This window comes from Tasmannia lanceolata, unplaced genomic scaffold, assembly GCF_043159265.1.
Source record: "Tasmannia lanceolata isolate RefF3 unplaced genomic scaffold, GAP_Taslan_0.1 ptg000003l, whole genome shotgun sequence".
Classification (NCBI taxonomy): Eukaryota; Viridiplantae; Streptophyta; class Magnoliopsida; order Canellales; family Winteraceae; genus Tasmannia; species Tasmannia lanceolata.
The window spans coordinates 28,355,304-28,381,300 of NW_027518680.1; the positions used below are offsets into that span (position 1 = coordinate 28,355,304).

The 25,997-nt window shown below is 47.0% G+C and overlaps 36 non-coding genes across 36 annotated transcripts; all 36 read left to right on the forward strand.

Annotated features, from left to right (window-relative positions):
* Positions 1 to 468: 468 nt before the first annotated feature.
* On the forward strand, positions 469 to 587 carry LOC143874786 (5S ribosomal RNA). The gene has a single exon (XR_013249455.1). It is a non-coding gene; the product is annotated as a 5S ribosomal RNA (ribosomal RNA).
* A 597-nt stretch (positions 588 to 1,184) lies between these two features.
* Positions 1,185 to 1,303, forward strand: LOC143875040 (5S ribosomal RNA). Its single transcript, XR_013249706.1, has one exon. It is a non-coding gene; the product is annotated as a 5S ribosomal RNA (ribosomal RNA).
* Positions 1,304 to 1,900: 597 nt separating this feature from the next.
* Positions 1,901 to 2,019, forward strand: LOC143874787 (5S ribosomal RNA). The gene has a single exon (XR_013249456.1). It is a non-coding gene; the product is annotated as a 5S ribosomal RNA (ribosomal RNA).
* Positions 2,020 to 2,616: 597 nt separating this feature from the next.
* On the forward strand, positions 2,617 to 2,735 carry LOC143875041 (5S ribosomal RNA). Its single transcript, XR_013249707.1, has one exon. It is a non-coding gene; the product is annotated as a 5S ribosomal RNA (ribosomal RNA).
* A 597-nt stretch (positions 2,736 to 3,332) lies between these two features.
* Positions 3,333 to 3,451, forward strand: LOC143874958 (5S ribosomal RNA). The gene has a single exon (XR_013249627.1). It is a non-coding gene; the product is annotated as a 5S ribosomal RNA (ribosomal RNA).
* A 597-nt stretch (positions 3,452 to 4,048) lies between these two features.
* On the forward strand, positions 4,049 to 4,167 carry LOC143874768 (5S ribosomal RNA). Its single transcript, XR_013249438.1, has one exon. It is a non-coding gene; the product is annotated as a 5S ribosomal RNA (ribosomal RNA).
* A 597-nt stretch (positions 4,168 to 4,764) lies between these two features.
* Positions 4,765 to 4,883, forward strand: LOC143875079 (5S ribosomal RNA). The gene has a single exon (XR_013249742.1). It is a non-coding gene; the product is annotated as a 5S ribosomal RNA (ribosomal RNA).
* Positions 4,884 to 5,480: 597 nt separating this feature from the next.
* LOC143874079 (5S ribosomal RNA) lies at positions 5,481 to 5,599 on the forward strand. The gene has a single exon (XR_013248770.1). It is a non-coding gene; the product is annotated as a 5S ribosomal RNA (ribosomal RNA).
* A 597-nt stretch (positions 5,600 to 6,196) lies between these two features.
* Positions 6,197 to 6,315, forward strand: LOC143874953 (5S ribosomal RNA). The gene has a single exon (XR_013249622.1). It is a non-coding gene; the product is annotated as a 5S ribosomal RNA (ribosomal RNA).
* Positions 6,316 to 6,912: 597 nt separating this feature from the next.
* Positions 6,913 to 7,031, forward strand: LOC143875070 (5S ribosomal RNA). The gene has a single exon (XR_013249734.1). It is a non-coding gene; the product is annotated as a 5S ribosomal RNA (ribosomal RNA).
* A 597-nt stretch (positions 7,032 to 7,628) lies between these two features.
* Positions 7,629 to 7,747, forward strand: LOC143875017 (5S ribosomal RNA). Its single transcript, XR_013249685.1, has one exon. It is a non-coding gene; the product is annotated as a 5S ribosomal RNA (ribosomal RNA).
* A 597-nt stretch (positions 7,748 to 8,344) lies between these two features.
* On the forward strand, positions 8,345 to 8,463 carry LOC143874995 (5S ribosomal RNA). The gene has a single exon (XR_013249663.1). It is a non-coding gene; the product is annotated as a 5S ribosomal RNA (ribosomal RNA).
* A 597-nt stretch (positions 8,464 to 9,060) lies between these two features.
* Positions 9,061 to 9,179, forward strand: LOC143874644 (5S ribosomal RNA). The gene has a single exon (XR_013249317.1). It is a non-coding gene; the product is annotated as a 5S ribosomal RNA (ribosomal RNA).
* Positions 9,180 to 9,778: 599 nt separating this feature from the next.
* Positions 9,779 to 9,897, forward strand: LOC143873662 (5S ribosomal RNA). The gene has a single exon (XR_013248365.1). It is a non-coding gene; the product is annotated as a 5S ribosomal RNA (ribosomal RNA).
* Positions 9,898 to 10,493: 596 nt separating this feature from the next.
* Positions 10,494 to 10,612, forward strand: LOC143874488 (5S ribosomal RNA). Its single transcript, XR_013249166.1, has one exon. It is a non-coding gene; the product is annotated as a 5S ribosomal RNA (ribosomal RNA).
* Positions 10,613 to 11,209: 597 nt separating this feature from the next.
* LOC143874806 (5S ribosomal RNA) lies at positions 11,210 to 11,328 on the forward strand. Its single transcript, XR_013249476.1, has one exon. It is a non-coding gene; the product is annotated as a 5S ribosomal RNA (ribosomal RNA).
* A 597-nt stretch (positions 11,329 to 11,925) lies between these two features.
* On the forward strand, positions 11,926 to 12,044 carry LOC143875228 (5S ribosomal RNA). The gene has a single exon (XR_013249885.1). It is a non-coding gene; the product is annotated as a 5S ribosomal RNA (ribosomal RNA).
* A 598-nt stretch (positions 12,045 to 12,642) lies between these two features.
* On the forward strand, positions 12,643 to 12,761 carry LOC143874277 (5S ribosomal RNA). Its single transcript, XR_013248962.1, has one exon. It is a non-coding gene; the product is annotated as a 5S ribosomal RNA (ribosomal RNA).
* A 597-nt stretch (positions 12,762 to 13,358) lies between these two features.
* On the forward strand, positions 13,359 to 13,477 carry LOC143872952 (5S ribosomal RNA). Its single transcript, XR_013247676.1, has one exon. It is a non-coding gene; the product is annotated as a 5S ribosomal RNA (ribosomal RNA).
* A 597-nt stretch (positions 13,478 to 14,074) lies between these two features.
* Positions 14,075 to 14,193, forward strand: LOC143873943 (5S ribosomal RNA). Its single transcript, XR_013248637.1, has one exon. It is a non-coding gene; the product is annotated as a 5S ribosomal RNA (ribosomal RNA).
* A 597-nt stretch (positions 14,194 to 14,790) lies between these two features.
* On the forward strand, positions 14,791 to 14,909 carry LOC143874770 (5S ribosomal RNA). The gene has a single exon (XR_013249440.1). It is a non-coding gene; the product is annotated as a 5S ribosomal RNA (ribosomal RNA).
* Positions 14,910 to 15,506: 597 nt separating this feature from the next.
* Positions 15,507 to 15,625, forward strand: LOC143875080 (5S ribosomal RNA). Its single transcript, XR_013249743.1, has one exon. It is a non-coding gene; the product is annotated as a 5S ribosomal RNA (ribosomal RNA).
* Positions 15,626 to 16,222: 597 nt separating this feature from the next.
* Positions 16,223 to 16,341, forward strand: LOC143874080 (5S ribosomal RNA). Its single transcript, XR_013248771.1, has one exon. It is a non-coding gene; the product is annotated as a 5S ribosomal RNA (ribosomal RNA).
* Positions 16,342 to 16,938: 597 nt separating this feature from the next.
* On the forward strand, positions 16,939 to 17,057 carry LOC143874954 (5S ribosomal RNA). Its single transcript, XR_013249623.1, has one exon. It is a non-coding gene; the product is annotated as a 5S ribosomal RNA (ribosomal RNA).
* A 597-nt stretch (positions 17,058 to 17,654) lies between these two features.
* LOC143874659 (5S ribosomal RNA) lies at positions 17,655 to 17,773 on the forward strand. Its single transcript, XR_013249331.1, has one exon. It is a non-coding gene; the product is annotated as a 5S ribosomal RNA (ribosomal RNA).
* Positions 17,774 to 18,370: 597 nt separating this feature from the next.
* LOC143874772 (5S ribosomal RNA) lies at positions 18,371 to 18,489 on the forward strand. The gene has a single exon (XR_013249442.1). It is a non-coding gene; the product is annotated as a 5S ribosomal RNA (ribosomal RNA).
* Positions 18,490 to 19,086: 597 nt separating this feature from the next.
* On the forward strand, positions 19,087 to 19,205 carry LOC143874996 (5S ribosomal RNA). Its single transcript, XR_013249664.1, has one exon. It is a non-coding gene; the product is annotated as a 5S ribosomal RNA (ribosomal RNA).
* A 597-nt stretch (positions 19,206 to 19,802) lies between these two features.
* On the forward strand, positions 19,803 to 19,921 carry LOC143874645 (5S ribosomal RNA). The gene has a single exon (XR_013249318.1). It is a non-coding gene; the product is annotated as a 5S ribosomal RNA (ribosomal RNA).
* Positions 19,922 to 20,520: 599 nt separating this feature from the next.
* On the forward strand, positions 20,521 to 20,639 carry LOC143873663 (5S ribosomal RNA). The gene has a single exon (XR_013248366.1). It is a non-coding gene; the product is annotated as a 5S ribosomal RNA (ribosomal RNA).
* Positions 20,640 to 21,235: 596 nt separating this feature from the next.
* LOC143874489 (5S ribosomal RNA) lies at positions 21,236 to 21,354 on the forward strand. The gene has a single exon (XR_013249167.1). It is a non-coding gene; the product is annotated as a 5S ribosomal RNA (ribosomal RNA).
* Positions 21,355 to 21,951: 597 nt separating this feature from the next.
* On the forward strand, positions 21,952 to 22,070 carry LOC143874807 (5S ribosomal RNA). Its single transcript, XR_013249477.1, has one exon. It is a non-coding gene; the product is annotated as a 5S ribosomal RNA (ribosomal RNA).
* A 597-nt stretch (positions 22,071 to 22,667) lies between these two features.
* On the forward strand, positions 22,668 to 22,786 carry LOC143875229 (5S ribosomal RNA). The gene has a single exon (XR_013249886.1). It is a non-coding gene; the product is annotated as a 5S ribosomal RNA (ribosomal RNA).
* A 598-nt stretch (positions 22,787 to 23,384) lies between these two features.
* Positions 23,385 to 23,503, forward strand: LOC143873697 (5S ribosomal RNA). Its single transcript, XR_013248400.1, has one exon. It is a non-coding gene; the product is annotated as a 5S ribosomal RNA (ribosomal RNA).
* Positions 23,504 to 24,100: 597 nt separating this feature from the next.
* On the forward strand, positions 24,101 to 24,219 carry LOC143873474 (5S ribosomal RNA). Its single transcript, XR_013248182.1, has one exon. It is a non-coding gene; the product is annotated as a 5S ribosomal RNA (ribosomal RNA).
* A 597-nt stretch (positions 24,220 to 24,816) lies between these two features.
* Positions 24,817 to 24,935, forward strand: LOC143874928 (5S ribosomal RNA). Its single transcript, XR_013249598.1, has one exon. It is a non-coding gene; the product is annotated as a 5S ribosomal RNA (ribosomal RNA).
* A 597-nt stretch (positions 24,936 to 25,532) lies between these two features.
* LOC143874620 (5S ribosomal RNA) lies at positions 25,533 to 25,651 on the forward strand. Its single transcript, XR_013249294.1, has one exon. It is a non-coding gene; the product is annotated as a 5S ribosomal RNA (ribosomal RNA).
* Positions 25,652 to 25,997: the final 346 nt, after the last annotated feature.

Consider the following 25,997-nt stretch of genomic DNA (forward strand, 5'->3'; position numbering starts at 1 on the left):
GGATGGTGAATTCAAATACGTCCGGTCTTTATTATGGCGGGGTGATAGTGTCGTTTGATTCGATAAACGGAATTCGTTCCGACATTTCATTTACGGTCAAAATATAGCGGGGTTTTGTTTAGATTCAGTGAGGTACCGGCTATAGCGGATGAGTGTACTAGTGGATGCGAGTCAGGAATCCGGCCGGAAGGTGATTACTGGCCGTGAGCTACCCCTGGTGAACAAATATCGTTCCGACGATAACTTTTGATCCGCCCATCAGATCGTGGCGATTCAAATATTGATTCGGGGGTACTCGGGAAGATTCATCGTGCGATGACAGCCCTGGCGGTCATCCGGCTACCCGACATGCTCGGATCGTCCATCCGATGTCATCTAGCAGGATTTTTTCGCACTTTCATTTAAACGGACTTCGTACGACAATGCGAATGGAAACTCTTTATTACTTTGACAATGGAGAGGCATGCTGGGTGCGATCATACCAGCTCAAATGCACTGGATCCCATCAGAACTCCGAAGTTAAGCGTGCTTGGCCGAGAGTAGTACTAGGATGGGTGACCTCCTGGGAAATCCTCGTGTTGCACTCCTGTCACTTTTTTCGGCTATCTACCACTTTTTTCGAACAATCTTTTGGTTCTGGAACGTCGATGCGAACTGAAACGCACGTTCAGTGCGACGCCTCATAGCTTTCGGTTCGGATCTTTTTATTTTCTTCCGGATGGTGAATTCAAATACGTCCGGTCTTTATTATGGCGAGGTGATAGTGTCGTTTGATTCGATAAACGGAATTCGTTCTGACATTTCATTTACGGTCAAAATATAGCGGAGGTTTGTTTAGATTCAGTTAGGTACCGGCTATAGCGGATGAGTGTACTAGAGGATGCGAGTCAGGAATCCGGTCGGAAGGTGTTTACTGGCCGTGAGCTACCCTTGGTGCACAAATATTGTCTCGACGATAACTTTTGATCCGCCCGTCAGATTGTGGCGATTCTTATATTGATTCGGGGGTATTAGGGAAGATTCATCGCGCGATGACAGCCCTGGCGGTCATCCGGCTCCCCGACATGCTCGGATCGTCCATCCGATGTCATCTAGCAGGATTTTTTCGCACTTTCATTTAAACGGACTTCGTACGACAATGCGAGTGGAAACTCTTTATTACTTTGACAATGGAGAGGCATGCTGGGTGCGATCATACCAGCACAAATGCACTAGATCCCATCAGAACTCCGAAGTTAAGCGTGCTTGGACAAGAGTAGTACTAGGATGGGTGACCTCCTTGGAAGTCCTCGTGTTGCACTCCTGTCACTTTTTTCGGCTATCTATCACTTTTTTCGAAGAATCTTTTGGTTCTAGAACGTCGATGCGAACTGAAACGCACGTTCAGTGCGACGCCTCCTAGGTTTCGGTTCGGATCTTTTTATTTTCTTCCGGATGGTGAATTCAAATACGTCCGGTCTTTATTATGGCGGGGTGATAGTGTCGTTTGATTCGATAAACGGAATTCGTTCCGACATTTCATTTACGGTCAAAATATAGCGGGGGTTTGTTTAGATTCAGTGAGGTACCGGCTATAGCGGATGAGTGTACTAGTGGATGCGAGTCAGGAATCCGGCCGGAAGGTGATTACTGGCCGTGAGCTACCCCTGGTGAACAAATATCGTTCCGACGATAACTTTTGATGCGCCCATCAGATCGTGGCGATTCAAATATTGATTCGGGGGTACTCGGGAAGATTCATCGTGCGATGACAGCCCTGGCGGTCATCCGGCTACCCGACATGCTCGGATCGTCCATCCGATGTCATCTAGCAGGATTTTTTCGCACTTTCATTTAAACGGACTTCGTACGACAATGCGAATGGAAACTCTTTATTACTTTGACAATGGAGAGGCATGCTGGGTGCGATCATACCAGCTCAAATGCACTGGATCCCATCAGAACTCCGAAGTTAAGCGTGCTTGGCCGAGAGTAGTACTAGGATGGGTGACCTCCTGGGAAATCCTCGTGTTGCACTCCTGTCACTTTTTTCGGCTATCTACCACTTTTTTCGAACAATCTTTTGGTTCTGGAACGTCGATGCGAACTGAAACGCACGTTCAGTGCGACGCCTCATAGCTTTCGGTTCGGATCTTTTTATTTTCTTCCGGATGGTGAATTCAAATACGTCCGGTCTTTATTATGGCGAGGTGATAGTGTCGTTTGATTCGATAAACGGAATTCGTTCTGACATTTCATTTACGGTCAAAATATAGCGGGGGTTTGTTTAGATTCAGTTAGGTACCGGCTATAGCGGATGAGTGTACTAGAGGATGCGAGTCAGGAATCCGGTCGGAAGGTGTTTACTGGCCGTGAGCTACCCTTGGTGCACAAATATTGTCTCGACGATAACTTTTGATCCGCCCGTCAGATTGTGGCGATTCTTATATTGATTCGGGGGTATTAGGGAAGATTCATCGCGCGATGACAGCCCTGGCGGTCATCCGGCTCCCCGACATGCTCGGATCGTCCATCCGATGTCATCTAGCAGGATTTTTTCGCACTTTCATTTAAACGGACTTCGTACGACAATGCGAGTGGAAACTCTTTATTACTTTGACAATGGAGAGGCATGCTGGGTGCGATCATACCAGCACAAATGCACTAGATCCCATCAGAACTCCGAAGTTAAGCGTGCTTGGACAAGAGTAGTACTAGGATGGGTGACCTCCTTGGAAGTCCTCGTGTTGCACTCCTGTCACTTTTTTCGGCTATCTATCACTTTTTTCGAACAATCTTTTGGTTCTAGAATGTCGATGCGAACTGAAACGCATGTTCAGTGCGACGCCTCCTAGGTTTCGGTTCGGATCTTTTTATTTTCTTCCGAATGGTGAATTCAAATACGTCCGGTCTTTATTATGGCGGGGTGATAGTGTCGTTTGATTCGATAAACGGAATTCGTTCTGACATTTCATTTACGGTCAAAATATAGCGGGGGTTTGTTTAGATTCAGTGAGATACCGGCTATAGCGGATGAGTGTACTAGTGGATGCGAGTCAGGAATCCGGTCGGAAGGTGTTTACTGGCCGTGAGCTACCCTTGGTGCACAAATATTGTCTCGACGATAACTTTTGATCCGCCCGTCAGATTGTGGCGATTCTTATATTGATTCGGGGGTATTAGGGAAGATTCATCGCGCGATGACAGCCCTGGCGGTCATCCGGCTACCCGACATGCTCGGATCGTCCATCCGATGTCATCTAGCAGGATTTTTTCGCACTTTCATTTAAACGGACTTCGTACGACAATGCGAATGGAAACTCTTTATTACTTTGACAATGGAGAGGCATGCTGGGTGCGATCATACCAGCTCAAATGCACTGGATCCCACCAGAACTCCGAAGTTAAGCGTGCTTGGGCGAGAGTAGTACTAGGATGGGTGACCTCCTGGGAAATCTTCGTGTTGCACTCCTGTCACTTTTTTCGGCAATCTACCACTTTTTTCGAACAATCTTTCGGTTCTGGAACGTCGATGCGAACTAAAACGCACGTTCAGTGCGACGCGTCCTAGCTTTCGGTTCGGATCTTTTTATTTTCTGCCGGATGGAGAATTCAAATACGTCCGGTCTTTATTATGGCGAGGTGATAGTGTCGTTTGATTCGATAAACGGAATTCGTTCTGACATTTCATTTACGGTCAAAATATAGCGGGGGTTTGTTTAGATTCAGTGAGGTACCGGCTATAGCGGATGAGTGTACTAGTGGATGCGAGTCAGGAATCCGGTCGGAAGGTGTTTACTGGCCGTGAGCTACCCTTGGTGCACAAATATTGTTCCGACGATAACTTTTGATCCGCCCGTCAGATTGTGGCGATTCTTATATTGATTCGGGGGTACTCGGGAAGATTCATCGTGCGATGACAGCCCAGGCAGTCATCCGGCTACCCGACATGCTCGGATCGTCCATCCGATGTCATATAGCAAGATTTTTTCGCACTTTCATTTAAACGGACTTCGTACGACAATGCGAATGGAAACTCTTTATTACTTTGACAATGGAGAGGCATGCTGGGTGCGATCATACCAGCACAAATGCACTAGATCCCATCAGAACTCCGAAGTTAAGCGTGCTTGGACGAGAGTAGTACTAGGATGGGTGACCTCCTTGGAAGTCCTCGTGTTGCACTCCTGTCACTTTTTTCGGCTATCTATCACTTTTTTCGAACAATCTTTTGGTTCTAGAACGTCGATGCGAACTGAAACGCAGGTTCAGTGCGACGCCTCCTAGGTTTCGGTTCGGATCTTTTTATTTTCTTCCGGATGGTGAATTCAAATACGTCCGGTCTTTATTATGGCGAGGTGATAGTGTCGTTTGATTCGATAAACGGAATTCGTTCTGACATTTCATTTACGGTCAAAATATAGCGGGGGTTTGTTTAGATTCAGTTAGGTACCGGCTATAGCGGATGAGTGTACTAGTGGATGCGAGTCAGGAATCCGGTCGGAAGGTGTTTACTGGCCGTGAGCTACCCTTGGTGCACAAATATTGTCTCGACGATAACTTTTGATCCGCCCGTCAGATTGTGGCGATTCTTATATTGATTCGGGGGTATTAGGGAAGATTCATCGCGCGATGACAGCCCTGGCGGTCATCCGGCTACCCGACATGCTCGGATCGTCCATCCCATGTCATCTAGCAGGATTTTTTCGCACTTTCATTTAAACGGACTTCGTACGACAATGCGAATGGAAACTCTTTATTACTTTGATAATGGAGAGGCATGCTGGGTGCGATCATACCAGCTCAAATGCACTGGATCCCACCAGAACTCCGAAGTTAAGCGTGCTTGGGCGAGAGTAGTACTAGGATGAGTGACCTCCTGGGAAATCCTCGTGTTGCACTCCTGTCACTTTTTTCGGCAATCTACCACTTTTTTCGAACAATCTTTCGGTTCTGGAACGTCGATGCGAACTAAGACGCACGTTCAGTGCGACGCCTCCTAGCTTTCGGTTCGGATCTTTTTATTTTCTTCCGGATGGAGAATTCAAATACGTCTGGTCTTTATTATGGCGAGGTGATAGTGTCGTTTGATTCGATAAACGGAATTCGTTCTGACATTTCATTTACGGTCAAAATATAGCGGGGGTTTGTTTAGATTCAGTGAGGTACCGGCTATAGCGGATGAGTGTACTAGTGGATGCGAGTCAGGAATCCGGTCGGAAGGTGTTTACTGGCCGTGAGCTACCCTTGGTGCACAAATATTGTTCCGACGATAACTTTTGATCCGCCCGTCAGATTGTGGCGATTCTTATATTGATTCGGGGGTACTCGGGAAGATTCATCGTGCGATGACAGCCCTGGCAGTCATCCGGCTACCCGACATGCTCGGATCGTCCATCCGATGTCATCTAGCAGGATTTTTTCGCACTTTCATTTAAACGGACTTCGTACGACAATGCGAATGGAAACTCTTTATTACTTTGACAATGGAGAGGCATGCTGAGTGCGATCATACCAGCACAAATGCACTGGATCCCATCAGAACTCCGAAGTTAAGCGTGCTTGGACGAGAGTAGTACTAGGATGGGTGACCTCCTTGGAAGTCCTCGTGTTGCACTCCTGTCACTTTTTTCGGCTATCTATCACTTTTTTCGAACAATCTTTTGGTTCTAGAACGTCGATGCGAACTGAAACGCACGTTCAGTGCGACGCCTCCTAGGTTTCGGTTCGGATCTTTTTATTTTCTTCCGGATTGTGAATTCAAATACGTCCGGTCTTTATTATGGCGGCGTGATAGTGTCGTTTGATTCGATAAACGGAATTCGTTCTGACATTTCATTTACGGTCAAAATATAGCGGGGGTTTGTTTAGATTCAGTGAGGTACCGGCTATAGCGGATGAGTGTACTAGTGGATGCGAGTCAGGAATCCGGTCGGAAGGTGTTTACTGGCCGTGAGCTACCCCTAGTGAACAAATATCGTTCCGACGATAACTTTTGATCCGCCCATCAGATCGTGGCGATTCAAATATTGATTCGGGGGTACTCGGGAAGATTCATCGTGCAATGACAGCCCTGGCGGTCATCCGGCTACCCGACATGCTCGGATCGTCCATCCGATGTCATCTAGCAGGATTTTTTTGCACTTTCATTTAAACGGACTTCGTACGACAATGCGAATGGAAACTCTTTATTACTTTGACAATGGAGAGGCATGCTGGGTGCGATCATACCAGCACAAATGCACTGGATCCCATCAGAACTCCGAAGTTAAGCGTGCTTGGACGAGAATAGTACAAGGATGGGTGACCTCCTTAGAAGTCCTCGTGTTGCACTCCTGTCACTTTTTTCGGCTATCTATCACTTTTTTCGAACAATCTTTTGGTTCTAGAACGTCGATGCGAACTGAAACGCACGTTCAGTGCGACGCCTCCTAGGTTTCGGTTCGGATCTTTTTTTTTTCTTCCGGATGGTGAATTCAAATACGTGCGGTCTTTATTATGGCGGGGTGATAGTGTCGTTTGATTCGATAAACGGAATTCGTTCTGACATTTCATTTACGGTCAAAATATAGCGGGGGTTTGTTTAGATTCAGTGAGGTACCGGCTATAGCGGATGATTGTACTAGTGGATGCGAGTCAGGAATCCGGTCGGAAGGTGTTTACTGGCCGTGAGCTACCCTTGGTGCACAAATATCGTTCCGACGATAACTTTTGATCCGCCCGTCAGATCGTGGCGATTCATATATTGAGTCGGGGGGACTCGAGAAGATTCATCGCGTGATTACGGCCTTGGCGGTCATTCGGCTTCCCGACATGCTCGGATCGTCCATCCGATGTCATCTAGCAGGATTTTTTTGCTCTTTCATTTAAACGGACTTCGTACGACAATGCGAATGGAAACTCTTTATTACTTTGACAGTGGGGAGACATTCTGGGTGCAATCATACCAGCACAAATGCACTGGATACCATCAGAACTCCGAAGTTAAGCCTGCTTGGGCGAGAGTAGTACTAGGATGGGTGACCTCTTGGGAAGTCCTCGTGTTGCACTCCTGTCACTTTTTTCGGCTATCTATCACTTTTTTCGAACAATCTTTTGGTTCTAGAACGTCGATGCGAACTGAAACGCACGTTCAGTGCGACGCCTCCTAGGTTTCGGTTCGGATCTTTTTATGTTCTTCCGGATGGTGAATTCAAATACGTCCGGTCTTTATTATGGCGAGGTGATAGTGTCGTTTGATTCGATAAACGGAATTCGTTCTGACATTTCATTTACGGTCAAAATATAGCGGGGGTTTGTTTAGATTCAGTGAGGTACCGGCTATAGCGGATGAGTGTACTAGTGGATGCGAGTCAGGAATCCGGCCGGAAGGTGTTTACTGGCCGTGAGCTACCCCTGGTGAACAAATATCGTTCCGACGATAACTTTTGATCCGCACATCAGATCGTGGCGATTCATATATTGATTCGGGGGTACTTGGGAAGATTCATCGTGCGATGACAGCCCTGGCGGTCATCCGGCTACCCGACATGCTCGGATCGTCCATCCGATGTCATCTAGCAGGATTTTTTCGCACTTTCATTTAAACGGACTTCGTACGACAATGCGAATGGAAACTCTTTATTACTTTGACAATGTAGAGGCATGCTGGGTGCGATCATACTAGCTCAAATGCACTGGATCCCATCAGAACTCCGAAGTTAAGCGTGTTTGGGCGAGAGTAGTACTAGGATGGGTAACCTCCTGGGAAATCCTCGTGTTGCACTCCTGTCACTTTTTTCGGCTATCTACCACTTTTTTCGAACAATCTTTCGGTTCTGGAACGTCGATGCGAACTGAAACGCACGTTCAGTGCGACGCCTCGTAGCTTTCGGTTCGAATCTTTTTATTTTCTTCCGGATGGAGAATTCAAATACGTCCGGTCTTTATTATGGCGAGGTGATAGTGTCGTTTGATTCGATAAACGGAATTCATTCTGACATTTCATTTACGGTCAAAATATAGCGGGGGTTTGTTTAGATTCAGTGAGGTACCGGCTATAGCGGATGAGTGTACTAGTGGATGCGAGTCAGGAATCCGGTCGGAAGGTGTTTACTGGCCGTGAGCTACCCTTGGTGCACAAATATCGTTCCGACGATAACTTTTGATCCGCCCGTCAGATTGTGGCGATTCTTATATTGATTCGGGGGTACTCGGGAAGATTCATCGCGTGATGACAGCCTTGGCGGTCATCCGGCTTCCCGACAAGCTCGGATCGTCCATCTGATCTCATCTAGCAGGATTTTTTCGCACTTTCATTTAAACGGACTTCGTACGACAATGCGAATGGAAACTCTTTATTACTTTGACAATGGAGAGGCATGCTGGGTGCGATCATACCAGCTCAAATGCACTGGATCCCACCAGAACTCCGAAGTTAAGCGTGCTTGGGCGAGAGTAGTACTAGGATGGGTGACCTCCTGGGAAATCCTCGTGTTGCAGTCCTGTCACTTTTTTCGGCAATCTACCACTTTTTTCGAACAATCTTTCGGTTCTGGAACGTCGATGCGAACTGAAACGCACGTTCAGTGCGACGCCTCGTAGCTTTCGGTTCGAATCTTTTTATTTTCTTCCGGATGGAGAATTCAAATACGTCCGGTCTTTATTATGGCGAGGTGATAGTGTCGTTTGATTCGATAAACGGAATTCATTCTGACATTTCATTTACGGTCAAAATATAGCGGGGGTTTGTTTAGATTCAGTGAGGTACCGGCTATAGCGGATGAGTGTACTAGTGGATGCGAGTCAGGAATCCGGTCGGAAGGTGTTTACTGGCCGTGAGCTACCCTTGGTGCACAAATATCGTTCCGACGATAACTTTTGATCCGCCCGTCAGATCGTGGCGATTCATATATTGATTCGGGGGTACTCGGGAAGATTCATCGCGCGATGACAGCCTTGGCGGTCATTCGGCATCCCGACATGCTCGGATCGTCCATCCGATGTCATCTAGCAGGATTTTTTTGCACTTTCATTTAAACGGACTTCGTACGACAATGCGAATGGAAACTCTTTATTACTTTGACAGTGGGGAGACATTCTGGGTGCGATCATACCAGCACAAATGCACTGGATACCATCAGAACTCCGAAGTTAAGCGTGCTTGGGCGAGAGTAGTACTAGGATGGGTGACCTCGTGGGAAGTCCTCGTGTTGCACTCCTGTCACTTTTTTCGGCTATCTACCACTTTTTTCGAACAATCTTTTCGGTTCTGGAACGTCGATGCGAATTGAAACGCACGTTCAGTGCGACGCCTCCTAGCTTTCGGTTCGGATCTTTTTATTTTCTTCCGGATGGTGAATTCAAATACGTCCGGTCTTTATTATGGCGGGGTGATAGTGTCGTTTGATTCGATAAACGGAATTCGTTCTGACATTCCATTTATGGTCAAAATATAGCAGGGGTTTGTTTAGATTCAGTGAGGTACCGGCTATAGCGGATGAGTGTACTAGTGGATGCGAGTCAGGAATCCGGTCGAAAAGGTGTTTACTGGCCGTGAGCTACCCTTGGTCTACAAATATTGTTCCGACGATAAATTTTGATCCGCCCGTCAGATTTTGGCGATTCTTATATTGATTCGGGGGTACTCGGGAAGATTCATCGCGCGATGACAGCCTTGGCGGTCATCCGGTTTCCCGACATGCTCGGATAGTCCATCCGATGTCATCTAGCAGGATTTTTTCGCACTTTCATTTAAACGGAATTCGTACGACAATGCGAATGGAAACTCTTTATTACTTTGACAATGGAGAGGCATGCTGGGTGCGATCATACCAGCACAAATGCACTGGATCCCATCAGAACTCCGAAGTTAAGCGTGCTTGGGCGAGAGTAGTACTAGGATGGGTGACCTCCTTGGAAGTCCTCGTGTTGCACTCCTGTCACTTTTTTCGGCTATCTATCACTTTTTCGAACAATCTTTTGGTTCTAGAACGTCGATGCGAACTGAAACGCACGTTTAGTGCGTCGCCTCCTACGTTTCGGTTCGGATCTTTTTATTTTCTTCCGGATGGTGAATTCAAATACGTCCGGACTTTATTATGGCGGGGTGATAGTGTCGTTTGATTCGATAAACGGAATTCGTTCTAACATTTCTTTTACGGTCAAAATATAGCGGGGGTTTGTTTAGATTCAGTGAGGTACCGGCTGTAGCGGATGAGTGTACTAGTGGATGCGAGTCAGGAATTCGGCCGGAAGGTGTTTACTGGCCGTGAGCTACCCCTGGTGAGCAAATATCGTTCCGACGATAACTTTTGATCCGCCCATCAGATCGTGGCGATTCATATATTGATTCGGGGGTACTCGGGAAGATTCACCGTGCGATGACCGTCCTGGCAGTCATCCGGCTATCCGACATGCTCGGATCGTCCATCCGATGTCATCTAGCAGGATTTTTTCGCATTTTCATTTAAACGGACTTCGTACGACATTGCGAATGGAAACTCTTTATTACTTTGACAATGGAGAGGCATGCTGGGTGCGATCATACCAGCTCAAATGCACTGGATCCCATCAGAACTCCGAAGTTAAGCGTGCTTGGGCGAGAGTAGTACTAGGATGGGTGACCTCCTGGGAAATCCTCGTGTTGCACTTCTGTCACTTTTTTCGGCTATCTACCACTTTTTTCGAACAATCTTTCGGTTCTGGAACGTCGATGTGAACTGAAACGCACGTTCAGTGCGACGCCTCCTAGCTTTCGGTTCGAATCTTTTTATTTTCTTCCGGATGGTGAATTCAAATACGTCCGGTCTTTATTATGGCGAGGTGATAGTGTCGTTTGATTCGATAAACGGAATTCGTTCTGACATTTCATTTACGGTCAAAATATAGCGGGGGTTTGTTTAGATTCAGTGAGGTACCGGCTATAGCGGATGAGTGTACTAGTGGATGCGAGTCAGGAATCCGGTCGGAAGGTGTTTACTGGCCGTGAGCTACCCTTGGTGCACAAATATCGTTCCGACGATAACTTTTGATCCGCCCGTCAGATCATGGCTATTCATATATTGATTCGGGGTTACTCGGGAAGATTCATCGCGCGATGACAGCCCTGGCGGTTATCCGGCTTCCCGACATGCTCGGATCGTCCATCCGATGTCATCTAGCAGGATTTTTTCGCACTTTCATTTAAACGGACTTCGTACGACAATGCGAATGGAAACTCTTTATTACTTTGACAATGGAGAGGCATGCTTGGTGCGATCATACCAGCACAAATGCACTGGATCCCATCAGAACTCCGAAGTTAAGCGTGCTTGGACGAGAGTAGTACTAGGATGGGTGACCTCCTTAGAAGTCCTCGTGTTGCACTCCTGTCACTTTTTTCGGCTATTTATCAATTTTTTCGAACAATCTTTTGGTTCTAAAACGTCAATGCGAACTGAAACGCACGTTCAGTGCGACGCCTCCTAGGTTTCGGTTCGGATCTTTTTATTTTCTTCCGGATGGTGAATTCAAATACGTCCAGTCTTTATTATGGCGGGGTGATAGTGTCGTTTGATTCGATAAACGGAATTCGTTCTGACATTTCATTTACGGTCAAAATATAGCGGGGGTTTGTTTAGATTCAGTGAGGTACCGGCTATAGCGGATGAGTGTACTAGTGGATGCGAGTCAGGAATCCGGTCGGAAGGTGTTTACTGGCCGTGAGCTACCCTTGGTGCACAAATATCGTTCCGACGATAACTTTTGATCCGCCCGACAGATCGTGGCGATTCATATATTGATTCGGGGGTACTCGGGAAGATTCATCGCGCGATGACAACCCTGGCGGTCATCCGGCTTCCCGACATGCTCGGATCGTCCATCCTATGTCATCTAGCAGGATTTTTTCGCACTTTCATTTAAACGGATTTCGTACGACAATGCGAATGGAATCTCTTTATTACTTTGACAGTGGGGAGACATTCTGGGTGCAATCATAGCAGCACAAATGCACTGGATACCATCAGAACTCCGAAGTTAAGCGTGCTTGGGCGAGAGTAGTACTAGGATGAGTGACCTCTTGGGAAGTCCTCGTGTTGCACTCCTGTCAATTTTTTCAGTTATCTACCACTTTTTTCGAAAAATCTTTTCGGTTCTGGAACGTCGATGCGAATTGAAACGGACGTTCAGTGCGACGCCTCCTAGCTTTCGGTTCGGATCTTTTTATTTTCTTCCGGATGGTGAATTCAAATACGTCCGATCTTTATTATGGCGGGGTGATAGTGTCGTTTGATTCGATAAACGGAATTCGTTCTGACATTCCATTTATGGTCAAAATATAGCAGGGGTTTGTTTAGATTCAGTGAGGTACCAGCTATAGCGGATGAGTGTACTAGTGGATGCGAGTCAGGAATCCGGTCGGAAGGTGTTTACTGGCCGTGAGCTACCCTTGGTGCACAAATATTGTTCCGACGATAAATTTTGATCCGCCCGTCAGATTGTGGCGATTCTTATATTGATTCGGGGGTACTCGGGAAGATTTATCGCGCGATGACAGCCTTGGCGGTCATCCGGCTTCCCGACATGCTCGGATAGTCCATCCGATGTCATCTAGCAGGATTTTTTCGCACTTTCATTTAAACGGATTTCGTACGACAATGCGAATGGAAACTCTTTATTACTTTGACAATGGAGAGGCATGCTGGGTGCGATCATACCAGCACAAATGCACTGGATCCCATCAGAACTCCGAATTTAAGCGTGCTTGGGCGAGAGTAGTACTAGGATGGGTGACCTCCTGGGAAGTCCTCGTGTTGCACTCCTGTAACTTTTTTCGGCTATCAACCACTTTTTTCGAACCATCTTTCGGTTCTAGAACGTCGATGCGAACTGAAACGCACGTTCAGCGCGACGCCTCCTAGGTTTCGGTTCGGATCTTTTTGTTTTCTTCCGGATGGTTAATTCAAATACGTCCGGTCTTTATTATGGCGGGGTGATAGTGTCGTTTGATTCGATAAACGGAATTCGTTCTGACATTTCATTTACGGTCAAAATATAGCAAGGGTTTATTTAGATTCAGTGAGGTACCGGCTATAGCGGATGAGTGTACTAGTGGATGCGAGTCAGGAATCCGGTCGGAAGGTGTTTACTGGCCGTGAGCTACCCTTGGTGCACAAATATCGTTCCGACGATAACTTTTGATCCGCCCGACAGATCGTGGCGATTCATATATTGATTCGGGGGTACTCGGGAAGATTCATCGCGCGATGACAGCCCTGGCGGTCATCCGGCTTCCCGACATGCTCGGATCGTCCATCCTATGTCATCTAGCAGGATTTTTTCGCACTTTCATTTAAACGGATTTCGTACGACAATGCGAATGGAAACTCTTTATTACTTTGACAATGGAGAGGCATGCTGGGTGCGATCATACCAGCACAAATGCACTGGATCCCATCAGAACTCCGAAGTTAAGCGTGCTTGGGCGAGAGTAGTACTAGGATGGGTGACCTCCTGGGAAGTCCTCGTGTTGCACTCCTGTAACTTTTTTCGGCTATCAACCACTTTTTTCGAACAATCTTTCGGTTCTAGAACGTCGATGCGAACTGAAACGCACGTTCAGCGCGACGCCTCCTAGGTTTCGGTTCGGATCTTTTTGTTTTCTTCCGGATGGTTAATTCAAATACGTCCGGTCTTTATTATGGCGGGGTGATAGTGTCGTTTGATTCGATAAACGGAATTCGTTCTGACATTTCATTTACGGTCAAAATATAGCAAGGGTTTATTTAGATTCAGTGAGGTACCGGCTATAGCGGATGAGTGTACTAGTGGATGCGAGTCAGGAATCCGGTCGGAAGGTGTTTACTGGCCGTGAGCTACCCTTGGTGCACAAATATCGTTCCGACGATAACTTTTGATCCGCCCGACAGATCGTGGCGATTCATATATTGATTCGGGGGTACTCGGGAAGATTCATCGCGCGATGACAGCCCTGGCGGTCATCCGGCTTCCCGACATGCTCGGATCGTCCATCCTATGTCATCTAGCAGGATTTTTTTGCACTTTCATTTAAACGGATTTCGTACGACAATGCGAATGGAAACTCTTTATTACTTTGACAATGGAGAGGCATGCTGGGTGCGATCATACCAGCACAAATGCACTGGATCCCATCAGAACTCCGAAGTTAAGCGTGCTTGGGCGAGAGTAGTACTAGAATGGGTGACCTCCTGGGAAGTCCTCGTGTTGCACTCGTGTAACTTTTTTCGGCTATCAACCACTTTTTTCGAACAATCTTTCGGTTCTAGAATGTCGATGCGAACTGAAACGCACGTTCAGCGCGACGCCTCCTAGGTTTCGGTTCGGATCTTTTTGTTTTCTTCCGGATGGTTAATTCAAATACGTCCGGTCTTTATTATGGCGGGGTGATAGTGTCGTTTGATTCGATAAACGGAATTCGTTCTGACATTTCATTTACGGTCAAAATATAGCAACGGTTTGTTTAGATTCAGTGAGGTACCGGCTATAGCGGATGAGTGTACTAGTAGATGCGAGTCAGGAATCCGGTCGTAAGGTGTTTACTGGCAGTGAGCTACCCTTTGTGCACAACTATCATTCCGACGATAATTTTTGATCCGCCCGTCAGATCGTGGCGATTCATATATTGATTCGGGGGCACTCGGGAAGATTCATCGCGCAATAACAGCCCTGGCAGTCATCCGGCTTCCCGACATGCTCGGATCGTCCACCCGATGCCATTTAGCAGGATTTTTTCGCACTTTCACTTAAACGGACTTCGTACGACAATGCGAATGGAATCTCTTTATTACTTTGACAATGGAGAGGCATGCTGGGTGCGATCATACCAGCACAAATGCACTAGATCCCATCAGAACTCCGAAGTTAAGCGTGCTTGGACGAGAGTAGTACTAGGATGGGTGACCTCCTTGGAAGTCCTCGTGTTGCACTCCTGTCACTTTTTTCGGCTATCTATCACTTTTTTCGAACAATCTTTTGGTTCTAGAACGTCGATGCGAACTGAAACGCAGGTTCAGTGCGACGCCTCCTAGGTTTCGGTTCGGATCTTTTTATTTTCTTCCGGATGGTGAATTCAAATACGTCCGGTCTTTATTATGGCGAGGTGATAGTGTCGTTTGATTCGATAAACGGAATTCGTTCTGACATTTCATTTACGGTCAAAATATAGCGGGGGTTTGTTTAGATTCAGTTAGGTACCGGCTATAGCGGATGAGTGTACTAGTGGATGCGAGTCAGGAATCCGGTCGGAAGGTGTTTACTGGCCGTGAGCTACCCTTGGTGCACAAATATTGTCTCGACGATAACTTTTGATCCGCCCGTCAGATTGTGGCGATTCTTATATTGATTCGGGGGTATTAGGGAAGATTCATCGCGCGATGACAGCCCTGGCGGTCATCCGGCTACCCGACATGCTCGGATCGTCCATCCCATGTCATCTAGCAGGATTTTTTCGCACTTTCATTTAAACGGACTTCGTACGACAATGCGAATGGAAACTCTTTATTACTTTGATAATGGAGAGGCATGCTGGGTGCGATCATACCAGCTCAAATGCACTGGATCCCACCAGAACTCCGAAGTTAAGCGTGCTTGGGCGAGAGTAGTACTAGGATGAGTGACCTCCTGGGAAATCCTCGTGTTGCACTCCTGTCACTTTTTTCGGCAATCTACCACTTTTTTCGAACAATCTTTCGGTTCTGGAACGTCGATGCGAACTAAGACGCACGTTCAGTGCGACGCCTCCTAGCTTTCGGTTCGGATCTTTTTATTTTCTTCCGGATGGAGAATTCAAATACGTCTGGTCTTTATTATGGCGAGGTGATAGTGTCGTTTGATTCGATAAACGGAATTCGTTCTGACATTTCATTTACGGTCAAAATATAGCGGGGGTTTGTTTAGATTCAGTGAGGTACCGGCTATAGCGGATGAGTGTACTAGTGGATGCGAGTCAGGAATCCGGTCGGAAGGTGTTTACTGGCCGTGAGCTACCCTTGGTGCACAAATATTGTTCCGACGATAACTTTTGATCCGCCCGTCAGATTGTGGCGATTCTTATATTGATTCGGGGGTACTCGGGAAGATTCATCGTGCGATGACAGCCCTGGCAGTCATCCGGCTACCCGACATGCTCGGATCGTCCATCCGATGTCATCTAGCAGGATTTTTTCGCACTTTCATTTAAACGGACTTCGTACGACAATGCGAATGGAAACTCTTTATTACTTTGACAATGGAGAGGCATGCTGAGTGCGATCATACCAGCACAAATGCACTGGATCCCATCAGAACTCCGAAGTTAAGCGTGCTTGGACGAGAGTAGTACTAGGATGGGTGACCTCCTTGGAAGTCCTCGTGTTGCACTCCTGTCACTTTTTTCGGCTATCTATCACTTTTTTCGAACAATCTTTTGGTTCTAGAACGTCGATGCGAACTGAAACGCACGTTCAGTGCGACGCCTCCTAGGTTTCGGTTCGGATCTTTTTATTTTCTTCCGGATTGTGAATTCAAATACGTCCGGTCTTTATTATGGCGGCGTGATAGTGTCGTTTGATTCGATAAACGGAATTCGTTCTGACATTTCATTTACGGTCAAAATATAGCGGGGGTTTGTTTAGATTCAGTGAGGTACCGGCTATAGCGGATGAGTGTACTAGTGGATGCGAGTCAGGAATCCGGTCGGAAGGTGTTTACTGGCCGTGAGCTACCCCTAGTGAACAAATATCGTTCCGACGATAACTTTTGATCCGCCCATCAGATCGTGGCGATTCAAATATTGATTCGGGGGTACTCGGGAAGATTCATCGTGCAATGACAGCCCTGGCGGTCATCCGGCTACCCGACATGCTCGGATCGTCCATCCGATGTCATCTAGCAGGATTTTTTTGCACTTTCATTTAAACGGACTTCGTACGACAATGCGAATGGAAACTCTTTATTACTTTGACAATGGAGAGGCATGCTGGGTGCGATCATACCAGCACAAATGCACTGGATCCCATCAGAACTCCGAAGTTAAGCGTGCTTGGACGAGAATAGTACAAGGATGGGTGACCTCCTTAGAAGTCCTCGTGTTGCACTCCTGTCACTTTTTTCGGCTATCTATCACTTTTTTCGAACCATCTTTTGGTTCTAGAACGTCGATGCGAACTGAAACGCACGTTCAGTGCGACGCCTCCTAGGTTTCGGTTCGGATCTTTTTTTTTTCTTCCGGATGGTGAATTCAAATACGTGCGGTCTTTATTATGGCGGGGTGATAGTGTCGTTTGATTCGATAAACGGAATTCGTTCTGACATTTCATTTACGGTCAAAATATAGCGGGGGTTTGTTTAGATTCAGTGAGGTACCGGCTATAGCGGATGATTGTACTAGTGGATGCGAGTCAGGAATCCGGTCGGAAGGTGTTTACTGGCCGTGAGCTACCCTTGGTGCACAAATATCGTTCCGACGATAACTTTTGATCCGCCCGTCAGATCGTGGCGATTCATATATTGAGTCGGGGGGACTCGAGAAGATTCATCGCGTGATTACGGCCTTGGCGGTCATTCGGCTTCCCGACATGCTCGGATCGTCCATCCGATGTCATCTAGCAGGATTTTTTTGCTCTTTCATTTAAACGGACTTCGTACGACAATGCGAATGGAAACTCTTTATTACTTTGACAGTGGGGAGACATTCTGGGTGCAATCATACCAGCACAAATGCACTGGATACCATCAGAACTCCGAAGTTAAGCGTGCTTGGGCGAGAGTAGTACTAGGATGGGTGACCTCTTGGGAAGTCCTCGTGTTGCACTCCTGTCACTTTTTTCGGCTATCTATCACTTTTTTCGAACAATCTTTTGGTTCTAGAACGTCGATGCGAACTGAAACGCACGTTCAGTGCGACGCCTCCTAGGTTTCGGTTCGGATCTTTTTATGTTCTTCCGGATGGTGAATTCAAATACGTCCGGTCTTTATTATGGCGAGGTGATAGTGTCGTTTGATTCGATAAACGGAATTCGTTCTGACATTTCATTTACGGTCAAAATATAGCGGGGGTTTGTTTAGATTCAGTGAGGTACCGGCTATAGCGGATGAGTGTACTAGTGGATGCGAGTCAGGAATCCGGCCGGAAGGTGTTTACTGGCCGTGAGCTACCCCTGGTGAACAAATATCGTTCCGACGATAACTTTTGATCCGCACATCAGATCGTGGCGATTCATATATTGATTCGGGGGTACTTGGGAAGATTCATCGTGCGATGACAGCCCTGGCGGTCATCCGGCTACCCGACATGCTCGGATCGTCCATCCGATGTCATCTAGCAGGATTTTTTCGCACTTTCATTTAAACGGACTCCGTACGACAATGCGAATGGAAACTCTTTATTACTTTGACAATGTAGAGGCATGCTGGGTGCGATCATACTAGCTCAAATGCACTGGATCCCATCAGAACTCCGAAGTTAAGCGTGCTTGGGCGAGAGTAGTACTAGGATGGGTAACCTCCTGGGAAATCCTCGTGTTGCACTCCTGTCACTTTTTTCGGCTATCTACCACTTTTTTCGAACAATCTTTTGGTTCTGGAACGTCGATGCGAACTGAAACGCACGTTCAGTTGGACGCCTCCTAGCTTTCGGTTCGGATCTTTTTATTTTCTTCCGGATGGTGAATTCAAATACGTCCGGTCTTTATTATGGCGAGGTGATAGTGTCGTTTCATTCGATAAACGGAATTCGTTCTGACATTTCATTTACGGTCAAAATATAGCGGGGGTTTGTTTAGATTCAGTGAGGTACCGGCTATAGCGGATGAGTGTACTAGTGGATGCGAGTCAGGAATTCGGTCGGAAGGTGTTTACTGGCCGTGAGCTACCCTTGGTGCACAAATATTATTCCGACGATAACTTTTGATCTGCCCGTCAGATTGTGGCGATTCTTATATTGATTCGGGGGTACTCGGGAAGATTCATCGCGTGATGACAGCCCTGGCGGTCATCCGGCTTCCCGACAAGCTCGGATCGTCCATCTGATCTCATCTAGCAGGATTTTTTCGCACTTTCATTTAAACGGACTTCGTACGACAATGCGAATGGAAACTCTTTATTACTTTGACAATGGAGAGGCATGCTGGGTGCGATCATACCAGCTCAAATGCACTGGATCCCACCAGAACTCCGAAGTTAAGCGTGCTTGGGCGAGAGTAGTACTAGGATGGGTGACCTCCTGGGAAATCCTCGTGTTGCAGTCCTGTCACTTTTTTCGGCAATCTACCACTTTTTTCGAACAATCTTTCGGTTCTGGAACGTCGATGCGAACTGAAACGCACGTTCAGTGCGACGCCTCGTAGCTTTCGGTTCGGATCTTTTTATTTTCTTCCGGATGGAGAATTCAAATACGTCCGGTCTTTATTATGGCGAGGTGATAGTGTCGTTTGATTCGATAAACGGAATTCATTCTGACATTTCATTTACGGTCAAAATATAGCGGGGGTTTGTTTAGATTCAGTGAGGTACCGGCTATAGCGGATGAGTGTACTAGTGGATGCGAGTCAGGAATCCGGTCGGAAGGTGTTTACTGGCCGTGAGCTACCCTTGGTGCACAAATATCGTTCCGACGATAACTTTTGATCCGCCCGTCAGATCGTGGCGATTCATATATTGATTCGGGGGTACTCGGGAAGATTCATCGCGCGATGACAGCCTTGGCGGTCATTCGGCATCCCGACATGCTCGGATCGTCCATCCGATGTCATCTAGCAGGATTTTTTTGCACTTTCATTTAAACGGACTTCGTACGACAATGCGAATGGAAACTCTTTATTACTTTGACAGTGGGGAGACATTCTGGGTGCGATCATACCAGCACAAATGCACTGGATACCATCAGAACTCCGAAGTTAAGCGTGCTTGGGCGAGAGTAGTACTAGGATGGGTGACCTCGTGGGAAGTCCTCGTGTTGCACTCCTTTCACTTTTTTCGGCTATCTACCACTTTTTTCGAACAATCTTTTCGGTTCTGGAACGTCGATGCGAATTGAAACGCACGTTCAGTGCGACGCCTCCTAGCTTTCGGTTCGGATCTTTTTATTTTCTTCCGGATGGTGAATTCAAATACGTCCGGTCTTTATTATGGCGGGGTGATAGTGTCGTTTGATTCGATAAACGGAATTCGTTCTGACATTCCATTTATGGTCAAAATATAGCAGGGGTTTGTTTAGATTCAGTGAGGTACCGGCTATAGCGGATGAGTGTACTAGTGGATGCGAGTCAGGAATCCGGTCGAAAAGGTGTTTACTGGCCGTGAGCTACCCTTGGTGTACAAATATTGTTCCGACGATAAATTTTGATCCGCCCGTCAGATTTTGGCGATTCTTATATTGATTCGGGGGTACTCGGGAAGATTCATCGCGCGATGACAGCCTTGGCGGTCATCCGGTTTCCCGACATGCTCGGATAGTCCATCCGATGTCATCTAGCAGGATTTTTTCGCACTTTCATTTAAACGGAATTCGTACGACAATGCGAATGGAAACTCTTTATTACTTTGACAATGGAGAGGCATGCTGGGTGCGATCATACCAGCACAAATGCACTGGATCCCATCAGAACTCCGAAGTTAAGCGTGCTTGGGCGAGAGTAGTACTAGGATGGGTGACCTCCTTGGAAGTCCTCGTGTTGCACTCCTGTCACTTTTTTCGGCTATCTATCACTTTTTCGAACAATCTTTTGGTTCTAGAACGTCGATGCGAACTGAAACGCACGTTTAGTGCGTCGCCTCCTACGTTTCGGTTCGGATCTTTTTATTTTCTTCCGGATGGTGAATTCAAATACGTCCGGACTTTATTATGGCGGGGTGATAGTGTCGTTTGATTCGATAAACGGAATTCGTTCTAACATTTCTTTTACGGTCAAAATATAGCGGGGGTTTGTTTAGATTCAGTGAGGTACCGGCTGTAGCGGATGAGTGTACTAGTGGATGCGAGTCAGGAATTCGGCCGGAAGGTGTTTACTGGCCGTGAGCTACCCCTGGTGAGCAAATATCGTTCCGACGATAACTTTTGATCCGCCCATCAGATCGTGGCGATTCATATATTGATTCGGGGGTACTCGGGAAGATTCATCGTGCGATGACCGTCCTGGCAGTCATCCGGCTATCCGACATGCTCGGATCGTCCATCCGATGTCATCTAGCAGGATTTTTTCGCATTTTCATTTAAACGGACTTCGTACGACATTGCGAATGGAAACTCTTTATTACTTTGACAATGGAGAGGCATGCTGGGTGCGATCATACCAGCTCAAATGCACTGGATCCCATCAGAACTCCGAAGTTAAGCGTGCTTGGGCGAGAGTAGTACTAGGATGGGTGACCTCCTGGGAAATCCTCGTGTTGCACTTCTGTCACTTTTTTCGGCTATCTACCACTTTTTTCGAACAATCTTTCGGTTCTGGAACGTCGATGTGAACTGAAACGCACGTTCAGTGCGACGCCTCCTAGCTTTCGGTTCGAATCTTTTTATTTTCTTCCGGATGGTGAATTCAAATACGTCCGGTCTTTATTATGGCGAGGTGATAGTGTCGTTTGATTCGATAAACGGAATTCGTTCTGACATTTCATTTACGGTCAAAATATAGCGGGGGTTTGTTTAGATTCAGTGAGGTACCGGCTATAGCGGATGAGTGTACTAGTGGATGCGAGTCAGGAATCCGGTCGGAAGGTGTTTACTGGCCGTGAGCTACCCTTGGTGCACAAATATCGTTCCGACGATAACTTTTGATCCGCCCGTCAGATCATGGCTATTCATATATTGATTCGGGGTTACTCGGGAAGATTCATCGCGCGATGACAGCCCTGGCGGTTATCCGGCTTCCCGACATGCTCGGATCGTCCATCCGATGTCATCTAGCAGGATTTTTTCGCACTTTCATTTAAACGGACTTCGTACGACAATGCGAATGGAAACTCTTTATTACTTTGACAATGGAGAGGCATGCTTGGTGCGATCATACCAGCACAAATGCACTGGATCCCATCAGAACTCCGAAGTTAAGCGTGCTTGGACGAGAGTAGTACTAGGATGGGTGACCTCCTTAGAAGTCCTCGTGTTGCACTCCTGTCACTTTTTTCGGCTATTTATCAATTTTTTCGAACAATCTTTTGGTTCTAAAACGTCAATGCGAACTGAAACGCACGTTCAGTGCGACGCCTCCTAGGTTTCGGTTCGGATCTTTTTATTTTCTTCCGGATGGTGAATTCAAATACGTCCAGTCTTTATTATGGCGGGGTGATAGTGTCGTTTGATTCGATAAACGGAATTCGTTCTGACATTTCATTTACGGTCAAAATATAGCGGGGGTTTGTTTAGATTCAGTGAGGTACCGGCTATAGCGGATGAGTGTACTAGTGGATGCGAGTCAGGAATCCGGTCGGAAGGTGTTTACTGGCCGTGAGCTACCCTTGGTGCACAAATATCGTTCCGACGATAACTTTTGATCCGCCCGACAGATCGTGGCGATTCATATATTGATTCGGGGGTACTCGGGAAGATTCATCGCGCGATGACAACCCTGGCGGTCATCCGGCTTCCCGACATGCTCGGATCGTCCATCCTATGTCATCTAGCAGGATTTTTTCGCACTTTCATTTAAACGGATTTCGTACGACAATGCGAATGGAATCTCTTTATTACTTTGACAGTGGGGAGACATTCTGGGTGCAATCATAGCAGCACAAATGCACTGGATACCATCAGAACTCCGAAGTTAAGCGTGCTTGGGCGAGAGTAGTACTAGGATGAGTGACCTCTTGGGAAGTCCTCGTGTTGCACTCCTGTCAATTTTTTCAGTTATCTACCACTTTTTTCGAAAAATCTTTTCGGTTCTGGAACGTCGATGCGAATTGAAACGGACGTTCAGTGCGACGCCTCCTAGCTTTCGGTTCGGATCTTTTTATTTTCTTCCGGATGGTGAATTCAAATACGTCCGATCTTTATTATGGCGGGGTGATAGTGTCGTTTGATTCGATAAACGGAATTCGTTCTGACATTCCATTTATGGTCAAAATATAGCAGGGGTTTGTTTAGATTCAGTGAGGTACCAGCTATAGCGGATGAGTGTACTAGTGGATGCGAGTCAGGAATCCGGTCGGAAGGTGTTTACTGGCCGTGAGCTACCCTTGGTGCACAAATATTGTTCCGACGATAAATTTTGATCCGCCCGTCAGATTGTGGCGATTCTTATATTGATTCGGGGGTACTCGGGAAGATTTATCGCGCGATGACAGCCTTGGCGGTCATCCGGCTTCCCGACATGCTCGGATAGTCCATCCGATGTCATCTAGCAGGATTTTTTCGCACTTTCATTTAAACGGATTTCGTACGACAATGCGAATGGAAACTCTTTATTACTTTGACAATGGAGAGGCATGCTGGGTGCGATCATACCAGCACAAATGCACTGGATCCCATCAGAACTCCGAAGTTAAGCGTGCTTGGGCGAGAGTAGTACTAGGATGGGTGATCTCCTGGGAAGTCCTCGTGTTGCACTCCTGTAACTTTTTTCGGCTATCAACCACTTTTTTCGAACCATCTTTCGGTTCTAGAACGTCGATGCGAACTGAAACGCACGTTCAGCGCGACGCCTCCTAGGTTTCGGTTCGGATCTTTTTGTTTTCTTCCGGATGGTTAATTCAAATACGTCCGGTCTTTATTATGGCGGGGTGATAGTGTCGTTTGATTCGATAAACGGAATTCGTTCTGACATTTCATTTACGGTCAAAATATAGCAAGGGTTTATTTAGATTCAGTGAGGTACCGGCTATAGCGGATGAGTGTACTAGTGGATGCGAGTCAGGAATCCGGTCGGAAGGTGTTTACTGGCCGTGAGCTACCCTTGGTGCACAAATATCGTTCCGACGATAACTTTTGATCCGCCCGACAGATCGTGGCGATTCATATATTGATTCGGGGGTACTCGGGAAGATTCATCGCGCGATGACAGCCCTGGCGGTCATCCGGCTTCCCGACATGCTCGGATCGTCCATCCTATGTCATCTAGCAGGATTTTTTCGCACTTTCATTTAAACGGATTTCGTACGACAATGCGAATGGAAACTCTTTATTACTTTGACAATGGAGAGGCATGCTGGGTGCGATCATACCAGCACAAATGCACTGGATCCCATCAGAACTCCGAAGTCAAGCGTGCTTGGGCGAGAGTAGTACTAGGATGGGTGACCTCCTGGGAAGTCCTCGTGTTGCACTCCTGTAACTTTTTTCGGCTATCAACCACTTTTTTCGAACAATCTTTCGGTTCTAGAACGTCGATGCGAACTGAAACGCACGTTCAGCGCGACGCCTCCTAGGTTTCGGTTCGGATCTTTTTGTTTTCTTCCGGATGGTTAATTCAAATACGTCCGGTCTTTATTATGGCGGGGTGATAGTGTCGTTTGATTCGATAAACGGAATTCGTTCTGACATTTCATTTACGGTCAAAATATAGCAAGGGTTTATTTAGATTCAGTGAGGTACCGGCTATAGCGGATGAGTGTACTAGTGGATGCGAGTCAGGAATCCGGTCGGAAGGTGTTTACTGGCCGTGAGCTACCCTTGGTGCACAAATATCGTTCCGACGATAACTTTTGATCCGCCCGACAGATCGTGGCGATTCATATATTGATTCGGGGGTACTCGGGAAGATTCATCGCGCGATGACAGCCCTGGCGGTCATCCGGCTTCCCGACATGCTCGGATCGTCCATCCTATGTCATCTAGCAGGATTTTTTTGCACTTTCATTTAAACGGATTTCGTACGACAATGCGAATGGAAACTCTTTATTACTTTGACAATGGAGAGGCATGCTGGGTGCGATCATATCAGCACAAATGCACTGGATCCAATCAGAACTCCGAAGTTAAGCGTGCTTGGGCGAGAGTAGTACTAGGATGGGTGACCTCCTGGGAAGTCCTCGTGTTGCACTCGTGTAACTTTTTTCGGCTATCAACCACTTTTTTCGAACAATCTTTCGGTTCTAGAACGTCGATGCGAACTGAAACGCACGTTCAGCGCGACGCCTCCTAGGTTTCGGTTCGGATCTTTTTGTTTTCTTCCGGATGGTTAATTCAAATACGTCCGGTCTTTATTATGGCGGGGTGATAGTGTCGTTTGATTCGATAAACGGAATTCGTTCTGACATTTCATTTACGGTCAAAATATAGCAACGGTTTGTTTAGATTCAGTGAGGTACCGGCTATAGCGGATGAGTGTACTAGTAGATGCGAGTCAGGAATCCGGTCGTAAGGTGTTTACTGGCAGTGAGCTACCCTTTGTGCACAACTATCATTCCGACGATAACTTTTGATCCGCCCGTCAGATCGTGGCGATTCATATATTGATTCGGGGGCACTCGGGAAGATTCATCGCGCAATAACAGCCCTGGCAGTCATCCGGCTTCCCGACATGCTCGGATCGTCCACCCGATGCCATTTAGCAGGATTTTTTCGCACTTTCACTTAAACGGACTTCGTACGACAATGCGAATGGAATCTCTTTATTACTTTGACAATGGAGAGGCATGCTGGGTGCGATCATACCAGCACAAATGCACTGGATCCCATCAGAATTCCGAAGTTAAGCGTGCTTGGGCGAGAGAAGTACTAGGATGGGTGACCTCCTGGGAAGTCCTCGTGTTGCACTCGTGTCACTTTTTTCGGCTATCTACCACTTTTTTCGAACAATCTTTGGTTCTAGAACGTCGATGCGAACTGAAACGCACGTTCAGTGCGACGCTGTGGACCCCGATCCGAGAGAGGCGGCGGTGAGGGACGTGTGCCCCACGCGCTAAGGTCTCTAATGGATCATCCACGTGAATGGAGAGCTCTACCAAGGAACTCTCGAAAGAAATGTGCCCTCACAGCATGAGTGGCGATACAAAGGTGAGATACCTCTCGATTCGGGGACTAGCCCAGATTCGAGGCATACCTTATACAAAGAAGAGTCGCCATCCAGGGAAGTAGGCCCTGGATCCCACACTATGCTCTGTTG